Genomic DNA, 20,282 nt, shown 5'->3' on the forward strand with positions numbered 1-20,282 from the left:
ACCTTTTTAAATTTTTTATAGAAGTTCTAGAATTGTTTTTTTTTTTAATGTAGGCTCCACTTCCAGCATGGAGCCCAACACAGGGCTTGAACTCATGACCCTGAGATCAAGACCCCAGCCGAGATCAAGAGTTGGATGCTTAACCAACTGAGCCACCCAGGCGTCCCAGGAGTTCTAGAAGTATTTTGAATAGGAGCACTACTGTACTGAATTAAGTCTTTCAAGGTGATTACTTTGAGGCATATCTCTTCCTTGGTTGTACAAGAGCTAGTCTACTTCTTCTAAAATATTATTCTCTTTTCTTTATACTTAAAGCTGTAGTTAACTTCTTAGGTAATGTAGTGTTTGAGTTTATAGGCTGATTTATGTAATGTGCTTTGCTTGACATCAACACAGCAACCTATAACATCATTAGTTTTTTCATCCCTAATGATAATGATTGGAGAAGGGAGGCCTGGAAGCAGAATCACCTGCCTCATTATGCATTTGTGAGTCCTTTCTAACAACCAAATGGTAGTAATAGTTAACAAGAGTCATTGGTCTCATGAGAACAAAAGACAGCTGTGGCTTTGTGTTGGGAAGATCTGTAGTAGAGAATCTCAAACTTTTTTTAGAGAGGAGTTTTTTGTTCAAGTATATTCCACAAGAAAGTGGACACAAAAAGATAAAATCTGAGCTGTTGTGGTTGAAACAGGGAGTTGGGGAAATAGAGTCTAACCTAGTCATCTCTCCCTCCTTTTCTCTCCATCCCCTTCATCCCCCTTTCTCACAGTTCCCTGAGGGAGCTCTGTAAAGCACAGTTTGAAAGCCTCTGATAAAGATGTTTCTCCTGCTGAGTCATGATTCCTAAGTAGAAACAGGTTCAAGTAAATGGTTGAATTTGCGATCCCATCATCTTCAATTGACCACCCACCAGAAGCCAATCGTGGTTTGAAAGAAATATAACCAATATGTGTTCTGCGTACATATGGTTCCCAAATTCCTATATAAAACTGATAGCCTTGGGACACGTGGGTGGCTCAGTCAGTTAAGTGTCTGCCTTGGGCTCAGGGGGATTGAGTCCCACATCAGGCTCCCTGCTCAGCAGAGAGTTTGCTTCTCCCTCTGCCTGCCTCTCCCCCTGCTTGTGTGTGCTGGCTCTCTCGCTCTCACTCTCCTTCTCTCTCTGGCAAATAAATAAATAAAATAAAATAAAAACAACAACTGATAGCCTTAATTTAACAAACTTCTTGGAACTAGGAATGAATTATAGGTACCTTTTTCCCTTTCATCTGAGACCTGTGCTAATTTGTTGACCTTTTTTCTAGCCATACTTTCTTGTTTATAGTATTTAAAAAATTTTGTCTTTACACTATTTTATAATAATGTATATGCTTTAAAAATGTATACCTTGAGGGCGCCTGGGTAGCGCAGTCGTTAAAGCGTCTGCCTTCGGCTCAGGGCGTGATCCCGGCGTACCGGGATCGAGTCCCACATCAGGCTCCTCCGCTATGGGCCTGCTTCTTCCTCTCCCACTCCTCCTGCTGTGTTCCCTCTCTCGCTGGCTGTTTCTCTGTCACAAAAAAAAAAAAAAAAAAAAAAAAAAAAAAAAAAATCTTTAAAAAAAAAAAAATGTATACCTTGAACATTGGGGAGCTCTGCACCTCCTTCCTTTTGAGTACCCTTAGCCGCTTTGCCCAGTTTCCTCTAGACATGTGCTTTTCAAACTTGAGGGTGCATAAAAATCCCCTAGATTATCCCTGAAATTCTGATTCAGTAAGTCTAGCTTGGAGTGCAAGTATTTATTTTTTTCCTTCTTTCTTCCTTCCTCCCTTCCTCTTTCTTTCTTTCTTTCTTTCTTTCTTTCTTTCTTTCTTTCTTTCTTTCTTTCTTTCTTTCTTTCTTTCTTTCTTTCTTTCATTAATTCATTTATTCATTTATTCATTTGTCAGAGAGCACAAGCAGGGGGAGTGGCATGCAGAGGAAGATAGGCTCCTAGCAGGGAGCCTGATGAGGGACTCAATCCGAGGATCCTGGGATCATTACCTGAGCCGAAGGCAGATGCTTAACCAACTGAGCCACCCAGGTGTACCTTTCTAATAAATTTTCAGATGAGCCTGATTCTGCTGGTCCATCGACCACACTTTGAGCAGAACTACTATTAGATACACACTCTAATCTCAGCCTTTTAATCAGTGGTTCTCAGAGTTGACCTAACTTTTGTTAGAGGGTAAGGGGTGCAGGGGAGAGCCCCACGTACCAGCCCCAAAAATTGAAGGCAAATAGTGCCACTGTCCAAGAGTGTTATTTGGGGCATATCATTTCCACACTGGATTTTCTTCCTTAGAGATTAGGATTATAAATCTCTCACTCATTCAAGATGAAGGGATTGTGGAGAATCGTTCTAAGGAAATGCTATTAGCTGCCCATACTTTAACCTAGAAAATATTTAAACTTAAATTTTTTTATGGAGAAAGATGAAATGAAAGGTATTATGACATTTTCCCTTTGAAACTTAAAGCAAAATCTTGTCTATTTTTGTTTAAAAATATTATCTGAAAAATATTTTGTATTTTTTTTCTTAAGATAGATGAATATACTCACTACAGAGAATCTAAAAAAGACAAGTGTAAAATGAAAGTATACCACTGAACAGTTCTTGAAAGCCACATTTTTTAAATTGAGATATAATTGACATACATTTATATTAGTTTCAGGTGTACAACATAATGATGCAATATTTGCATAAATTGCAAATGACCACCACAATAAGTCTAGGTAACAACCATCACCATACATAATTTTTTTTCTTGTGATGAGAACTTTTAAGATTTACTCTCTAAGCAACTTTTAAATATGCAGTATAGTTTAACTATAGTCGCCATGCTATACATCACATCCCCCTGACTTATTTCTTTTAGAACTGGAAATTTGTACCTTTTGACTCCTTTCACCCATTTCTCCCACCCCCCAACCCTACCCTCCCTTTGACAACCAGCAATCTGTTCTCTGTATCTAAGAGCTTGGTTTTTTTGTTTTGTTTAGATTTTGCATGTAAATGAGATCATATGGTGTTTGTCTTTCTTTGTCTGACTTATTTCACTAAGCATAAGTCCATCCATGTTGTCACAAATGGCAAGATTTCCTTCTTTCTCATGGCTGAATAATAAAAGGAACTCTACATTTGTTCTGACTGAAGTCCTTCCCTTGACCCGCACAAATATTTCTATTACTCCTTTAAGTATCTACTCATATGACATCATTTCTGAAACCTTTCCTAACCACCCCTTACAAATGTAGGTATGATTTCCACTGTACTTCCTTTGGCCTTGTCTGGACTCCATTATAACAGTTAACACCTAACTGTAAACTCTGTGAGTGCGGGAATAGTCTTTGAATCCAGGATCTCTCAGAAATCTTAAGAGATCCTGGTCTCATCCAGTTTTGGGTTTTTTTTTTTAATTTTTTTTAAGTAGTGTGTACACGCAGCATGGGGCTTAAACTCTGAGATCAAGAGTCACATGCTCTACCAAGTGAGCCAACCAGGTGCCCCAGTTTTTGAAGTTCCTTATATATTAAAAACGACTGGGGCACCTGGGTGGCTCAGTCAGTTAAGTGTCCAAGTCTTGGTCTCAGCTCAGATCTTGATCTCAGGGTCATGATTTCAAGCCCCATGTTGGGCTACAAGCATGGAGCCCACTCAAAAATTTTTTTTAAAAAATGACTGAAAACCAAAGGAGGATTATAATAATTTTGGCATATTTTAAATATTTACATAAATAAACTCTGTGTAGTATAAGAATCACATGATCATTTCAATAGATGCAGAAAAATCATTTGACGAGGCCATGATAAAAACACTCAACAAGTAGAACTTCCTCAAGCTGATAAAGGGCATCTACAAAAAACCCCCACAGCTAACATTGTACTTAGTGGAAAAAGACAACTAAAAGCTTTCCTTATGAGATCAGGAACAGAAGGATATCTGTTCTTGCCATTTCAACATTGTACTGGAAATTTTACCCAGAGCAATTAGGCAAGAAAAATAAATAAAAGGTATCCAGATTGAAAAGGAAAAAGTAGAACTATTTCTGTTGGCAAGTGACATGATCTTGCATATAGAAAGTCCTAAAGAATCCACAAGAAACTATTATAACTAATAAATGAATTTAGTAAGATTGTAGGATGTAAGATCAGTGGGTATAGGGTTTCTTTTAGAGGTGGTGAAAATATTCCAAAATTAAATTGTGGTGATGGTTGCACAACCCTATGAATACACTAAAAACCACTGAATTGTACATTTTAAAAAGGTGAGTTTATGGTATGTTAATTATATGTCAGTAAAGCTATTATACATATCTAATTTACATATAAAAATTCATTTGTGCATAAGGATAAAAGGCTAAGTTTGAGGCCCTGTGTGAATGTCTGGCTTGAGCCAAAGGTCTTTCTCTTCCCTAGGCTGATTTCTGGCATATATTCATGTGCCTAACATAATGTCTGACAAATAGTATAAGCTCAATAAACATTGTGTAATGAATGAATTATGGTAACTGAACTGACTTAAAGCCTAGGTCAGCAAATCTACATTCCTAAGGTTTTTTTGCTTTCACCAAAGATCCATGAATTTATTAACATGGACAGAAATTCTAGCCTGGCCCCAGGATGAGTTTGGTTTTAGCCCTATAAAACAAGTTTTAAAGAAAATAGAACGGTCAGTTAATACTGGTAGACTAGATAAAGACCTTACAAAAAGAAGATCTATAAATCAAGCTGACATAAAGTGAAGCATAAGTAGAAATTTTTTAAAAATAAGGTAAATATATAAAAACAATTTAAAAATAAAACAATAATAAAATAAATTTAAATCACCTGTAATCCCATCTTACCTATCCTTTCTGTTTACATGCATATATAAAGTTTGTAGGAATGTAATTACACCATTAAAATTATTTTGTATTCTGTTTTAACTAACATTATTTCCTAAGCATTTTTCCATGTTGCTATGAGGCTTTACAGTTTATGGCTTAGTGTATTCCATTCACTTGTTGGAGTACCCTCAATGGTAGGCCTTTAACTTTATTCACATTATAATCATTCTCTTAAAAATATATTCATCTAGTAAAACCCTAACCCTGAAAGAACATAACCCCTCACCTTCCCTCTGTCTGTACTGAAACACCTTGCATTGCTGGAGAAAATTGTACAGCCCAGCAGATTTAGTATCACTTTAAATTCATCATCACCAAACTTACGTTGGCCAGCAATCTTGCTATATTTTTCTTACAGAGTTTTTCTTCTACTCTTTATAACAAATATTTTATACTTTCACTACCTTCTGCAGCTCCTGACCCTCCTTTTTTTCCCTCCATGCACTCTGTTGATGACTTTGACTCAGGCACTTCAGAAAGAAAAAAGAAGCCTTAAAACATGAACTTTCTCACTTTCTACTACCAGTCTGCAAATGTGTCTACAGCCATCCTCTCTTCACTAGTTGGAATGGAGGAAATATTCCAGCCGTCAACAAAGGCCAATTCCTCCCTGGTGCACTGGATAGCGTATCCTCCTACATTATTTTTTCAGCCATTGTAGTATCCTGAAATATTTGCAACTGGTTGGCTGCCCAACAACTGTTTTCCCACTGAAACCGAACACAATTTATTTAGGAGAGTTTATCCACCTTCCTCCCCACTGGCCTCTGAATGTTAACATAGCTGGGTGTAATGGTTGAGATGGTGATAACCATCCCGTCACCTAATAGAATATCTGAATGACATGCTGAGGCTCTGAATTAACTATCCCCACAGTAACTCTACCTCTGGTCTTCTTGATAGGTCTGACTAATAAATTTCCTCTATTGCTTAAGCTGTTTTGAGATTGTTTTTTATGTCCATTCAGCACAGAGTATCATACCTAAATGATACACTTTTTAAGCTACCCCAAATGAATCTGTATCCTGAGTAAAAACAGTGTGATTCCTATACAAATGGAACTTCAAGACAATTCCCTAATGCCACCCCCTCCTACCCATCCCTTCTGATCTGTTTGCTGATCCCAAGTTCAACCTGTATAGAATTTCTGGAGCTACTACTACTTCTCAGGATGTTATCATTTAACCCATCTCTTTTCTAAATCTTCAGTATGAGTGGGGAGGAAATTAGGGGGAAGAAAGGAAAGGAGGGAAGGAAGGCAGGCAAGCAAGTTATTTCTCTGAACGAAGAACATTGAGTCTCCAAATTAAAAGGGTACTGTGCCCTCCTTAATACCTATCACCAGCTATCCTGCATGGTGCACTGGGTGTTATACACAAGTAATGAGTCATGGAACTTTACATCAAAAACTAGGGATGTACTGTATGGTGACTAACATAATATAATAAAAAAAAATTATTAAAAAAAATAAAAGGGTACTGTGTGCCCAGTACAAAAATAGAAATAACCTACCCAAGGGTACCTCATCATCAAAATTTGGAACACTGGAGATATGGAGAAATTCCAAAACTCTTCTTTAAAAAAAAAATTATATACAGATATCAGGAATCAGAATGGCATTGGGCTGAACAATAATGAAATCTAATTAGCAAGCAATGGAGCAATGCTTTCAAATTTCCGAGAAGAATTGATTTTTTTTTTTTAAGTAGACTCCATGCCCAGCATAGAGCCCAACATGGAGTTTGAACTCACAACCCTGAGATCAAGTCCTGAACTGAAATCAAGAGTCGGACACTTAACCAACTGAGACATCCAGGTGCCCCAGAAGAATTGATTTCTAGCCTAGGATTTTATACACAATCAAATTATCATCTGTGGAAGTTTTTTTGTGTGCGTGAAAGTTTAAACTATATATTTTCAGACATTCATTTCAAAAATGTTCCTTCTGTGTATCATTTTTTAGGATGCTATAAAGGATATGCTCCAGCAAAATGAAAGCGTAAACAAGAAAGAAAAAAATGGGATCTAGAACCTAGGGCAACTAACATAAAAGAAAGGCAAAGGAAGTTCCTAGAATGATGATAAAGGGAGGCCCAGCATGATAGTGGTGTCATAAGCACAGAAAGGAGTCTGTTCAGAAAGCATCAGGAGAACAGAAAGTTCAGGAGGATCTTCCGGGGGAAATAAACTGTATTTGTTGGAAAGTTATATTGAGAGGGATTTTTACTGTTCTGCTAGACAATTTGGGAAGAATTAGGGGCAAATGTATAGCGAACTAAACCAAAAGAGATGCAAGTATTATAAATTATATAGTAATAGTGAGGGTCCACAGACTACCAAGTCACAGTAAACACTGGATATTAATTTAACCAGAAATTGTGAGGAAGGTGGATGTGAAATTGCTGAGTTTTTGTCTTTTATACGAAGAAATAAAAAGAGAATGTTTAAAACCAAGAAACTAAATAAGTATATTATTTATAAACGTAGCCAGCTGAGATAGCTAAAAGATTTGAAAGTAGCGGTCTCTAGAATGACACAGAGGTGGGAAAGGTGGAGCTGAGGATTGCTATTTTTCATTATAAATCTGCTAATACTATTTAACTTCGTAACCATGTGCATTTATCAATTTGATAAAATAAATATTAATTTTTTAAAAGTCCTTTGACCACATATCACCCCCTTGGTACTGTCCCATTTCTTTACTCTCTATTTCTCTACCCTCTTTAACAGCCAACCTTCATTGGCCATCTGTGCTATCTCCACTACTCAATTTTTCTTTTTTCTTTTTTTTTTTTTTTTTTTAAGAGAGAGCATGCACGCAGGTTGGGGTGCAGAGGGAAAGGGAGAGAGAGAATCTCAGGCAGGCTCCATGCCCAATGCAGAGCCCAATGCGGGGCTATATCTCACAACCGTGAGATTATGAGTCAAAATCAAGAGTCAGACACTTAACCAACTGAGCCACCCAAGTACCCCTCCATTCACTTTTGAACCCTCTTCTAACCTCATTTCCTGCCACTCCCCTGAGATGATTTATGTCAAGATCACCAGTGAACTCCAGATTGTCAAATAAAATTGACACTTTCAACCACATGACTTCCTTTCAGTTTTTCTAAGATACCATCCATTTTCTTCCTTGGGGCCTTTCACACATGTCATTCCCTTTGCCTGGAACGTTTGTCCCCCACTCTTTACCTGTTTAACTTCCTTTCAACTCACCTTTCAAGGATCAACTTAAACATCATTTTGCCAGAGAGGCCTTCCCCGACCTCTTAACCAGTGCCTTAATTAGTCTTAATCAAGTCCTCTTAATACCCTGTATTTCTTTTCATGACATTTATCACACTTCGTAATTATATTTTTATTTGTGTAATTGTCTGTCTTCCTTCAGTAGCTTGTAAGCTCAGTGAAGGCAGGGATAATATCTCTTGTTCACTATTTTATTCCTAGTAATAGTCTCAATTCCTGGCCCATAGAAATCTTTGCCCAAAGATTGAATATAGCCCTTGAAAATGGTGTTGAAGGAGGGCCTAGAATTCGAGTAATAATTGTAGGAATTAGAAGAGAAGATAGACAAGAAAGACTTTTGTAACACAGAAGCTATAGGATTGAGAGTCACATGGTGTATGTGTCTAGAAATAATTAGATCTTTTAAGGAGACTCTTGCCAGCCCATGAGTTTATGCAAAGGACTCACTTTCACCGTGTTCTGCTGACACTGAGCAATTCAGGTAGTCAAGGGCCTGAATTCACTGTGTTCACTGGTTGGGGAATTCTTGACTCACAGATAAGTTGTAAACTCACTGTAACCTTCTTTCTTTGTATTCCTTTGGGATGTTTCTTGGGACAGAGCCACTTTACGACTTAGGGGATAAAGAACAGAGCCATGAAGAAAGGTTAAAGAATTTGGGATGCTGTGCCTATTGAAAAGAAAAACATGGGTAGGATGGTGGCAAGTCTCCCTGTTGTAAATTAGCAGATTGAACAGTAGAACAGTCTCGAAAAGGCAATAGGAGGTACTGGGTTCAAGAAAAGAGAAGAGATTCATAATTAACATTTATTATAGTTGCCATTTACCAAGCCCTCACTAAATACCATCCACTGTACTAGATGTTTTCTGTATCTTCTTTCTAACTCCCACAACCCCCCTCTAAGAGGGGTATTATTATCCCCATTTTACAGGTAAAGAAACTCAGGCTGAGGAGGATCAAATAACTTGCCCCATGCTACAGAATTAGTCCTTAAGAACAGAATTACATACTGACCTTTTAATAACTCTCTCTGTTGACCAGAAAGAAATAAAAGTGAATGGCCTATAGCTGGAAGTCAGGGTTCTATTTCTTCACTGTAATGGACAGTAATTTGTTAGCTGAAGTGAGTTCCTATGCTTAAGTAAAAGTGTGTGAAGTAAACAGGGACTGAACTCCAGCAAAATGAATGTCAATATAAGTAGAGCTCAACTGGGAGCAAGTTATTGATAGATTCTAATGACTCCTTCAAGGACCAGAATTTTCAGTTCAAATACAGATCATTTCAGTTGCCAATTCAGTGTAAACTGATCCCTGATTAACAAATACGTTAAATGGCCTCCCTGGACAGAGCTGGCTTTTGTGGATTAGCTATCTTTCCTTTGAACGTAGCATATTCCAAAGGCATACTTCATGGTTTATATGGTCATAGTTATTCAATTACTTGTTTAGTCTGCACAGGTGAACTATAAGCTCCATGAAGAAAAGCACCAGGTCTGTTCTGTTCACGTAATACAGTATCTTGCACTTCATAGGTATTCAGTCAGTGTTTATTGACTGATTGATCCAGTTCTTGTGCAAGACTTTGGCATCTGAGGTTCTTCAGGCCAGTAACAAATTCTTCCATACATCTGCCTAAAGTAGCGAAGGAAGCCCTTCCAAAGCCCTATTGGTATGCTTCTAGGTCAGGCTATTAGATTTCCCAGACCCGGCCTCTCTTGCGTGAGCCCCAAAGACTTGATTCTATTTGGGTTCTGGTTTTGGCAGTGGGGCTTGTCCTCATTCTGATATTTTAACTATAAATGGATCAGGCTATTTCCAGGAGAACTCAGTGGGTCCACAATTGAGGGGCAGTGGGAGTTCAGTTACTGCTTTCCTTGCCGGAACCTCCCCATCTCTGTCCAGAGATGTCTCCAGTATAGGTTGGCCAGTCAGGAAATTCCAAACCCTTTTCCTGAAACTCTAAATAGCTTGAGGAATCTCTCCAGCTGGAGTTGGAAAAGCTCCCAGCAAAGAGAGCTGGGTCTTACGTAACTTTACAGACTGCCCATTTTTAGGAAAAAACAAGCTGTTCTCAGCTAGTGTTGGACTCTTAGAGACACATCCTGCATTCTTTCCTAGATGCTCAGCAGCCCCACTGGAGGCAGCTCATAGGACAGAGTTGAAGACCGGTGAGGTTAAGTGGGGAGAGATGAAGAAAGGGGGGGGAGGGTGTGATCTGTCATTCTGGCTGGAACATGCTGTTCTGGTTTTCTTGCTTCAGCTCCCACTAGCAGTAGAGGGAGTGCAGAGCTGGGTGTGAGGGGACCTGCCGGAGAGGAATTATACCTGGGCATACTCACCCTGCACATTCCAGAAGCCAGCCACTGTACTCACTTGATCCTCTCAGCACCCCCCATCCCAACAGGAACTAGAACTAGTGTGTAAATATGTCTACCGCTGTAGAACCAAATTCTGCTCTAGGAAAAAAAGAAATTTCCAGTTTAGTTTGGTGAAGATTCAGGTCCTCCTTAGTTCAATTCAGTGAACATTTTAAGCCACATGCCAGGCTCTCTACTAAGTTAAGTGACTACTGAGATGAGCAAGACGGTCTCTATCCTTAACATGCAACCAGGGAGGAAAGAGGAAATGTATATACTAATTATATACACTTTTTTGCTTTATAGTTCTTGTACTTCATGTAGTTCTTGTATTCTTAACTCTATTATAAAGGTAACTGCCAAGTTTATGTCTACCTGTGAACTAATGTCCTAGGTAATTCAAGATAAAAATACAAGAAAATTTCCCCTCTTCACATGTGACCAGTTATTTTGCCAAATTATTCATCAAAGGGGCAGGCACAAGTCTTAAGAATAGTCTCACCCTAATTAGTTGTTTTTATTTCCATAATTTTCTCAAGCTAATGTTAGGCATTTTAGAACTTTGAATATAACTTAGATCTTTCAAAATAACAAATAGCTTTCTCAGTGAATTATAATTTGCCCTAGAACATGCCTGCAGTTTTTGCTTCTTCCCTGAAATAGGCGTTAGGCACTTCGTAAGTACCTGTTGATAGAGGTGTCGATCCTCTTTTGGGCTGTAAATGGGTGGTCCCTCATGTCTTCTATGATGATATGGTCCACAAGGCCCACACTTTCCAGCCTTTTAGCCTAAGGATCCTAATTGGCCTAAAAAGAATCATCAGCCCATTTACTGCTTGAAAACTCAAAATACAAGTAAAGAAAAAGAACTAAATGTGTGTTTGTTTTTTTAATAAAATGGGATCACACCATGAATCGTACCTTATAAATTATTTTATTAAAAAACTATGTCATGATATAATTAATAAAAAGCTCTATTATGGAACATAACGGAAGGGAAGGAAAAATAAAATAAGACGAAATCAGAGAGGGAGACAAGCCATAAGAAACTCTTAACTATAGGAAACAAACTGAGGATTGCAGGAGGGGACGTGGGTGGGGTGATGGGGTAACCAGGTGATGGGCATTAAGGAGGGCACGTGATGTGATGAGCGCTGAGTGTTATATATAAGACTGATGAATCACTGAACTCTACCTCTGAAACTAATAATACACTCTGTGTTAATTGACTTTAAATTTTAAATCCTGAGAAAAAACTATATCATGGACATAGTTTCATCTCAACAACTATTCTAAACCAATATTTTTTAATGTTTTATAGACTGTTTCATTATGGGCTACCTCATAATTTAATTGATATACTAATGAAAGAGCATTTAGAATATTTTTTTAAAATTTTTGCTTCTATAAATGGTGCTTCAGCAAACATCCTTAGGTATATATCTTCTTATACTTTTATCATGTTATTTCTTTTAAATTTATTTCCTAGAAGTAGACTAAAAAGAATACTTAATTTCAAATTCTGATACATGTTGCTTAGCTGCCCTCTTGAAAATTTCATTCATTTCATTCAAAAAGATTTATGTATACCAGATTCTGTCCTAGTTTCTGGGGATATAATAATAATGTCAGACAAGGTTCCTGTCCCATGGAGCTTGCCTGTCTGGTGTTACAAACTAAATAAACAATTATAAAACACAGTACAGAGAAGTTCAGGGAGCTTCAGGAGCATATAACCAGGGCATGTAATGTGGTCTAGGAAGAGCCGTTGAACTTGTGATATTTCAGCTGAAAACGTGAAGGATGATTAAGAGTTGGCCAGACATGGGGCGCCTGGGTGGCACAGCGGTTAGAGCGTCTGCCTTCGGCTCAGGGCGTGATCCCGGCGTTATGGGATCGAGCCCCACATCAGGCTCTTCTGCTGTGAGCCAGCTTCTTTCTCTCCCACTCCCCCTGCTTGTGTTCCCTCTCTTGCTGGCTGTCTCTATCTCTGTCAAATAAATAAATAAAATCTTAAAAAAAAAAAAAAAGAGTTGGCCAGACAAATGGAGGGGCCATATTCCAATCAGCAAAGAGGTAAAGGTATAAATACAGAGCAGGGTAGAAATGGCAAAAGATGACACCAGAGAGGTAAGTTATAAAGGGCAGAGTATAGACTTTGGATTTTATGGAAAATCTTTGAAGGTTTTTAAGGAAAAGGGTGATATAAAAAGTCCTCATTTTCAAAGGATGGTGCTGGGAAGGAAAATGAGGTTAGAGGTTGATGTAGGAGTTCAGATAAGTGATAATTATGGGTTGGTCTTGTGTAGTAGCATTGGGGGTGGAGATGGGCGGATAGAATTAAGACTTGGTGGTTATTGGGATGTGAGGGATGTATAAAGTGGAAATAGATAGGAGTAATAGAAACCCAAAACTAAGTACTTAAATAATATCCAAGTTTATTTTTCGACAACAACAATAAAATGCAGAGGTAGACAGTCCTGGGCTGGTGTGGCAGCTAAATAGTCTAAATGAGAGACTTAGGCTCCTTCTGGTTTTTTGCTCTGATATACCTGGGCCATCTTTGTGGGGTTCAAGATGGCTACTGTAGTTCTAGCCATCACCTCGCATCAGGATGCAGGAAGGGAGGAAGAAGGAGGCACTCTGTTCATCATAAAGAGATTACCCAGAATTCTCACAGCACTTTTACCGTAACTTAGTTAAATGGTCACTCCTACCTCCAAGGAACATAGAATTTTAGTTGGAAAACATTATCAGCTGAATTATCAGGCTTCTGTTAATTTGAAAGAGAAAGAGGGAATAGATGTTTGATTGGCAACTGACAGTCTGGGGCCTGGGAAGGTGGGAACTATTCAGTTCAGCCAAATTAATTACAAGGTAACATTGATTATTACACAAAGATGTACATATACCACTATTGAAAAGAGATTTATTTGGTAACTAGGCAAAGATTTAACACAGTAAAATCCTGTAATAAACAAGTGTTAGCTCAGATAAGGCCCCAGTTTAAATGTGAATATAGCTGTATTGATTTGACCTGAATCACTATCACGCAAAATTGTCATGCTTGTGATTTTAAACACCTTGTCATTCATTAATATTCAGACTATAGAAAAGAACTGGCTAGGACCCCTGGCTGCCTCATGCAGAAAAGCATGAGACTCTTGGTCTCGGGATTGAAGATTTAAGCCCTGCATTGGGTATAGAGATTACTTAAATAAGTAATTATTTTAAGAAAAAGAACAGACCAACAGATTGCTGCTCTTTAGAACAAAATAGGACCCAAATGGAGACATTTGCTTATTCTTCTTCTCCACCAAGGATATTAGTAGTGTATTACGGTGGAAAAAGCAAGGGCTTTGGAGTGAGTCTGACAAGAATTCCAAGCCCAGCTCCCCTTCTTTTTAGCTCTGTGATCTTGGATTAAGTTATCTCTGCAAGAACCTTGGTTTCCTCAACTGCAGAATAGGGATAATATAGCCACTTTGTTGGGGCGCCTGTGTGGCTCAGTCAGTTAAGCATCTGCCTTTGGCTCAGGTCATGATCTAAGGGTCCTGGGATCAAGCACCACATCGAGCTCCCAGCTCAAAGGGAGCCTCTTTCTCCCTCTCCTCCCTGCTCGTGTTCTCTCTCTTGCTCGCTATCTCTGTCTCTCAAATAAGTAAAACAGATCTTTAGAAAAAAAATAAAAAATAATAGCTACTTTGCAGGCTCATTGTGAAGATTAGATATACGTGAAAGTATTAGTCTTTAGTTGTAAGTCATTTACTTCTTTCTTTTTTTTTTTAAGATTTTATTTATTTATTTGACAGAGATAGAGACAGCCAGCGAGAGAGGGAACACAAGCAGGGGGAGTGGGAGAGGAAGAAGCAGGCTCATACCGGAGGAGCCTGATGTGGGGCTCGATCCCATAACGCCGGGATCACGCCCTGAGCCGAAGGCAGACGCTTAACCGCTGTGCCACCCAGGCGCCCCCATTTACTTCTTTCTAATCCGTGGTGTGTGGGGAGGTATAGCTCCAAAATTCCTGACCCCGCGCACACTATTCTTAGGTTGCTTATATAGCAGTTTGATCCAGTTTTATAAAGCCTCTGTTTGTGATAGAGCCTAGATTCACAGTCGGCCTTAAGTCTTTGCTCAAAATGAGCTCATCCTTGCCCCTGCTCCATGCCTCTCATCCATATTTACCATGTCCAAATCCTTCAGACTGTTGATAGTTTCCTTGCTATCCACAACCATACCACATATAGAAGTGGAAGGGTTGGGGAGGAGAGAGGGACTTGGGACCCGAGCCAATTCAAGTGTGGGTTTGGAACCTGGGAGCAAGGGGGAAAAACCCAAACAAACAAAAAACAGGACTTGCAGAGGCATGGTATAGTATTATTAAGCAGAAATAGAAATATAAGACTGTTTATGGCTCAGTCTGCACTCCAGAATGATACTGCAATATGCTAAATTCCACAGATGTTTTTTAAGTGCTTTATATGAGGGGAATTCGCCTGTCTGTTAGCTTCAATACAAATAACCTTAGAATTCTTCCTTCACATTCCTCAGTGGCTCAGAGGGGAGCTGGTTCCAAAATACACACACGAGGCCCGCAGGAAGAGGAAAGAAGATCTCTAGGCAGGCCCAGCAGAGTCAGAATTCTGAGATCCAGACCCACGCCAGGGTGATTTTATAATGGCCCACAAACTGAAAATGGTTTTTACGTTTTTAAAGAGTTGTTAAAACACACACACATGCACACACACACACACACGCACACACACACACACGCGCGTGGCCCATGAAGCCTAAATATTTCCTATTTGGCCCTTTATTTACAAAGAGCGTTTGCTACAAGGAGGGTGGGTCTCACCAGAGCCTGCAAGGCATTAGAACAGCTGTTTTGAATCCCCAGTGTAGACACTTGCAGAAAAAGAGGTGTCAGCATCAATGAAGAATAGATTTCTGTTTCTCCTCTCCATGAACTCTGGAGACCTGGCAAACTAACCGCATAGTGAGGGATTGCTGGGCTGGAAAGAGTGAAGTTTTGTGTTGGGTGTAGAACACAGTGTTGCCTTTGTTCTAACTGAGCAGTGGAATACATCCTTTCATTAATGTTGCTTTCTCAGGCCTTTAGGCTAAGTCCGGTTGGTAAGTCCTGCTGCTAAATGCTGTATCAATAGGACACAAGCCTCAGATCAGTGGCCTGGGCTCAGGCGTTGGAGAGAATTAGATTTGTAGGTAGAGCAAGTGGGTGAGTGGAGGTGTTTCTTTCTGAGTGCATGTTTTTACTTTCTCTGTTATACATTAGTGGAAGTTAATACCTTATGTCTAGGCAAGCAGATTTCCTAACTATTTCAACTGTTCCTCAAACCAGAAGGCCTGAGGAAAGGAACTGCACTTCGCAACATGGCCGCCATGTCCTAGAAGAAGGAAAACCTGAAAGGCCAGGGCTCCACACCTATATGATGCATGAATGACAATTATATTTCTAAAATACTTTGGTCCTTGAGGCACCTGGGTGGCTTAGTCAGTTAGGCGTGTGGCTTCAGCTCAGGTCATGATCCCAGGGTCCTGGGATCGAGCCCCGAGTCGAGCTCCCTGCTTAGCGGTGAGCCTGCTTCTCCCTCTCCCTCTGCTGCTCCCCCTGCTTGTGCTCTCTCACTCTCTCTGTCAAATAAGTAAATAAAATCTTTAAAAAAAAATACTTTGTCCAAAAAATTTACAGCATTTACATTTGTTGCTGCTTATTATTTTAATTTTTCAAATATTTTTGCTTGCTACAACACCAGAAGATGGATACAGTTAACTCCTTTACCTATGAGAGGACAGGTATCCTGCCCCCAGATGACCCAGCAAGTCAGAAAAAGCCAAGAATGAAAGCAGTGTTCCTGTCCATGGGCATCCTGCCACTATCCTAGGCATGGGTAGCTTCCAGATGGAACTGAGATCAAACCTCATATCTCTTGTGATCTAATCTGGTTGTTTCTGAGGCTGCATTGTTGTTCTGATGACCAGGTAGATAAGCCTTGAATAACAGGGGGAAAAATGTATTGAATGAGTGGCTCAGCAGCCTACCTTCTTGCCAGCACCCTGACTCCTGAAGATAATGATATATTGTGTCACTGATGATGAGTATGAGTCAGCCACAGGCAAGAAGATGATGGAGTCGCTGTTACTGTGCACTTGGCTGCTTGGCTGCTTTCTTTGCACTTCAGCATTGCTACCTGATGTGTGGTACATTTTTATCATTCCACAGCAGTCGGCTGTGCACATGGCCTCTTAGTAGGTTATTTACATCAGCTGTCCAGCTGTCAACCTTCTTGCATCCCTGTCTGCGTAATAGGACAAGATGAAATCTGTTTTAGAAGCTGCCTTTCAGGGAGACGAGTGGGACAGCCAGAGTTCCAGAGACTGTAGTCAAAGTGCAAGGTCCCTGGGACCCCAATCTATAGGCCTTGAGGGATAAAGAAACCTTCAGGAAAGATGTTCCGGGTACTGCTCCAGGCCAGAAGGATGAGGGCTGGACTCTTGGTGTTTCTGTCCTGTTGTGTCGTGTCTAGGAAGAGTTCTGGCCAAATAAATTTTCAAGGAATTTGATCTACCTGCTAAAACTCTGTGCAAATCCGTTAAGGAATAACCTAACCATTGTTTGTTTCAGGTATCTTTTTCTTATAATGTCAGGACTAATCCGGGACTTGTGACGGATAAGGCTGAGCTTCTGGTTAGTTGAGTCACAGTCTTTTCTTGATTTTATTCAGATCGTTTCAGTGCAGCTAGTTTGTATCGTGTGTATATGTGTACACCCTTCCAAAACAGTGTCTTAAGTCTCTTGTGTGGGGCCTGCCTGGCTCCGGAGAATGCTACAAAGAACAGTTCTCAGCTCAAGTCCTCCTGGTCCCAGAGATTTAGGACCAGACAGCTGGACATGGGACAGCTCTGTTTGTTTCCTTTTCCCTTCCCTGTCTCTGTGAATTTTGAACTGTTTTCAACAAGGCTCGCTTCCCTCAGAATCCAGCTTAGCATCCCGGAGAAGCCTGAGGCCACTCTTACAGCAGGAAGCTGTCCTAGATTTGGGCAGTAACCAGTAGAACTTGATACTGACGCCGGAGTGTAAAAATAAACACCTCCTACAGTGCGGTCTTAATCCATTGGCATCAGAGTTGCTATTATTAACCCATAGGCCTCATAGCAGCTGTGATGGGCAGACAACAGCCTGGACGGACCTATCCTGCCAGCTTGGGCTCAGACTGTTTCTTTCCTCATCTACTGGGATCTGCTCTGGGGCCCCCGGAGAAGCACCGTCAGTCTGGGAGCATGCCCCACAACAGGTAATCCTAGAGATGGATTAGTATCGTTGGTTTAGGAGAGTCTTAGGCTCCCAGGGCCAGCCTGCCAGTCCAGAGTATAATCGGCACAGGCTGATTGAGTCAGTGCTAGTGCAGGGGAGGGAAACACGAAACATGACTCTTTCCATTTCTTTTGGATCTTTTTAAGAGGTTTTGCCTACCAGTTCCCTGGACTTGGAGCCTTTAGGTTTTCTGGGAAATTGGGAAAGAATTCCAATGATCACCTGCCAAAAATATAATAATGGTAGTGACCATGACTGAGCACTTAATCTTGTGTGAGGTAGTTTACGTGCAATATCTTATTTAATTCTACCTCAAGCCTTTGAACAAAGATGTGACAGTTTTACAAATGAGGAAGCTGATGTTTGGTGAAGTTGAGTAACTTCCGGAAGTCCATAGCTAGCAAGTAATGTGTCACACTTGAACCCAGACCTGTCAACACCAAAATCCATGCTCTGAATCATTACAGAACCTAAGTTCCTGAATACTCAGGACTCAGGCCAGACCCTAGCCACCTGCTTTTAAATTTTAAGTATACATCAGTTACTCTCCTTTTGGTCTTAAAACTAAAGCAAATAGAGTATCTGATCCACAGAAGTGGTCTTTGCGGCCACCTGCTAGTGAGGCAGTCCCAGTGCTCGCACCAAGCATGGTGACCTAGACTCAGAGACTATTTTCTAAAGTCTGTCAGAAGACAAGTCACCTCTGGGAAAAGGCTTTGACTCTGGCAGAGAATTCTCAGGGACTAGGACCCCTCTGCTAAGAAGGCCAGACTAGAACCTGGTTCCCTGAGGGAGCAAGGCTTTGATGGCTTCTAGCAGTCATAGTGAGGGAGGAGTGTGCTTGGATGGTAATATTTCCTTGAAGGGCAGCTAGACTTCTTTTTCTTCTTTCTCTTATCTCCCCACCCTGTCTCCACAACTGGCTTGTGTAATTCAATCTAGATTCTTCTCATAGTCCACCGTGCACTTGTGGCCTTTTATTTACAGCTTTTGAAAGACTGATAGAACAGCAGCTTACCAGCCTGCGTGCCTCAGTCCGCTGCCTTGGGGGAGGGGAAGCAGACAACACTCTGACCTTTCTTCCCAGAGCCTAGGAGCCAAACGGAACAGCCAAAGAAAAAACAAGGGGTTGACCACATTAGGCCTTTTTGTCCCAGCTAACTTGCTCCTGCAAATACACACTTGAGAGCTGTCCTCCTACCCGAGCACCCTGAGCTGGGCCTTTGACTATCCATCTCTGACACGCTGTGCCTGGTTTTGGTGGTTTGCTCTTCCCTTGTGGCTCACCTACACCTAGCATTGGAAGGCTTAATCTCTCCATCCTCATCCTCATCCCCTCAGTTGAAGAACGCCGTCTGTCAAGGTAGGAACTAAATCTTTCCTAATTCTCCGTAGTCTTCTTCTCTCTCCCTAACCTTCATCTTTAAAAGGGAAAGATAGGATTTGCAGCAAATTCTCTACCTCTAAAGACTTCTAACTGTAGCAGTGAGAAACCAGGCACCTGGAGGTATAGGTGTGTGTGTGTCTGTGTATTTTCATTGAAAGGCAAGAGGGTGAGCAGAAGGACATTAATTAGTACCCTGCATAGGAGGACCCTTTCCTTGGGCCTGAGGTTTTAATTTGGCTTAATTTGTAATTAGATCTGAAAGGTACTTTAAGAGGTCATGTGATTCAGGCTTCTGCCTCTAGACAGGTGCTATGAGTTGAACTAAGGAAAGAATCAAATAGTTGACCTACTGGAGAAAGTTAGACACTTGCTGGCTGGATGAGTAGAAGAGAATAATTTTTTTTTTCTAGGTATAACCTCTTGAGCAAAGAGACCCTGGGACAAAGCTAGGTTTATTATTACCAGATTTTGGTGAAATAAAGGAAAGCAACCCTTTGGGGGTCAGTGGCTTCTAGTTTATTCTTTTCCTGCCTATAATTTTCCAGTGCTGCAGTCTCCATTCATTGAACTCGGGCCTTGGGAGCTTCAGACATAGCTGAACCTGAGACGTAAAAGGCTTGGGGCCTACTAGAGGTTCCACCCCTAGATGTTCTGCCAGTGATTTTGATTATATTAAAGATGCCTGCATATTTCCAGTCCATAAGGGAAGAGATAGACTTGGGGAAATGAAGATATACGCATACCAGGTGGTCCTAGGAAAGAGCCCATTCTACTTCAGAGCCAGGCCTTTTCTATAGTGTTTGTATTCAACTTTAGGGAGTGGACTTGAAGCTGAACCTTTCTGTAACATAATTTGAGAAGCTGAAAGCAAAACTAGCCCTGTGCTTGGAAAGAGGATTCTATATTAGGGAGTCCTGATAAGGAAGCAGCTGGGTGTGTCTGGGACAACCCTGCAGGCCTCTTCCAGCACACTCCCAGCCTGCTGCCTGGCCTCATTTGGAGTCCAAAATAACATAGTATCAGTTCAGAACAGTGGCCTCCTCAG

General features: G+C 40.5%; 1 protein-coding gene across 5 annotated transcripts in view; it reads left to right on the forward strand.

Moving 5' to 3' along the window:
- RUSC2 (RUN and SH3 domain containing 2) overlaps nucleotides 1-20,282 on the forward strand; it is a 71,671-nt gene that overhangs the window by 11,953 nt on the left and 39,436 nt on the right. The window contains exon 1 of one of the 5 annotated variants that reach the window (XM_044386825.3): nucleotides 1,922-10,325. The exons of 2 other annotated variants lie outside the window; for them this stretch is intronic. The gene's annotated coding sequence lies outside the window, so the exon portion shown is untranslated. 2 more of the 5 variants (XM_044386824.3, XM_044386822.3) reach the window with 2 other exon arrangements.

This window comes from Ursus arctos, unplaced genomic scaffold, assembly GCF_023065955.2.
Source record: "Ursus arctos isolate Adak ecotype North America unplaced genomic scaffold, UrsArc2.0 scaffold_18, whole genome shotgun sequence".
In the NCBI taxonomy this organism is placed as follows: Eukaryota; Metazoa; Chordata; class Mammalia; order Carnivora; family Ursidae; genus Ursus; species Ursus arctos.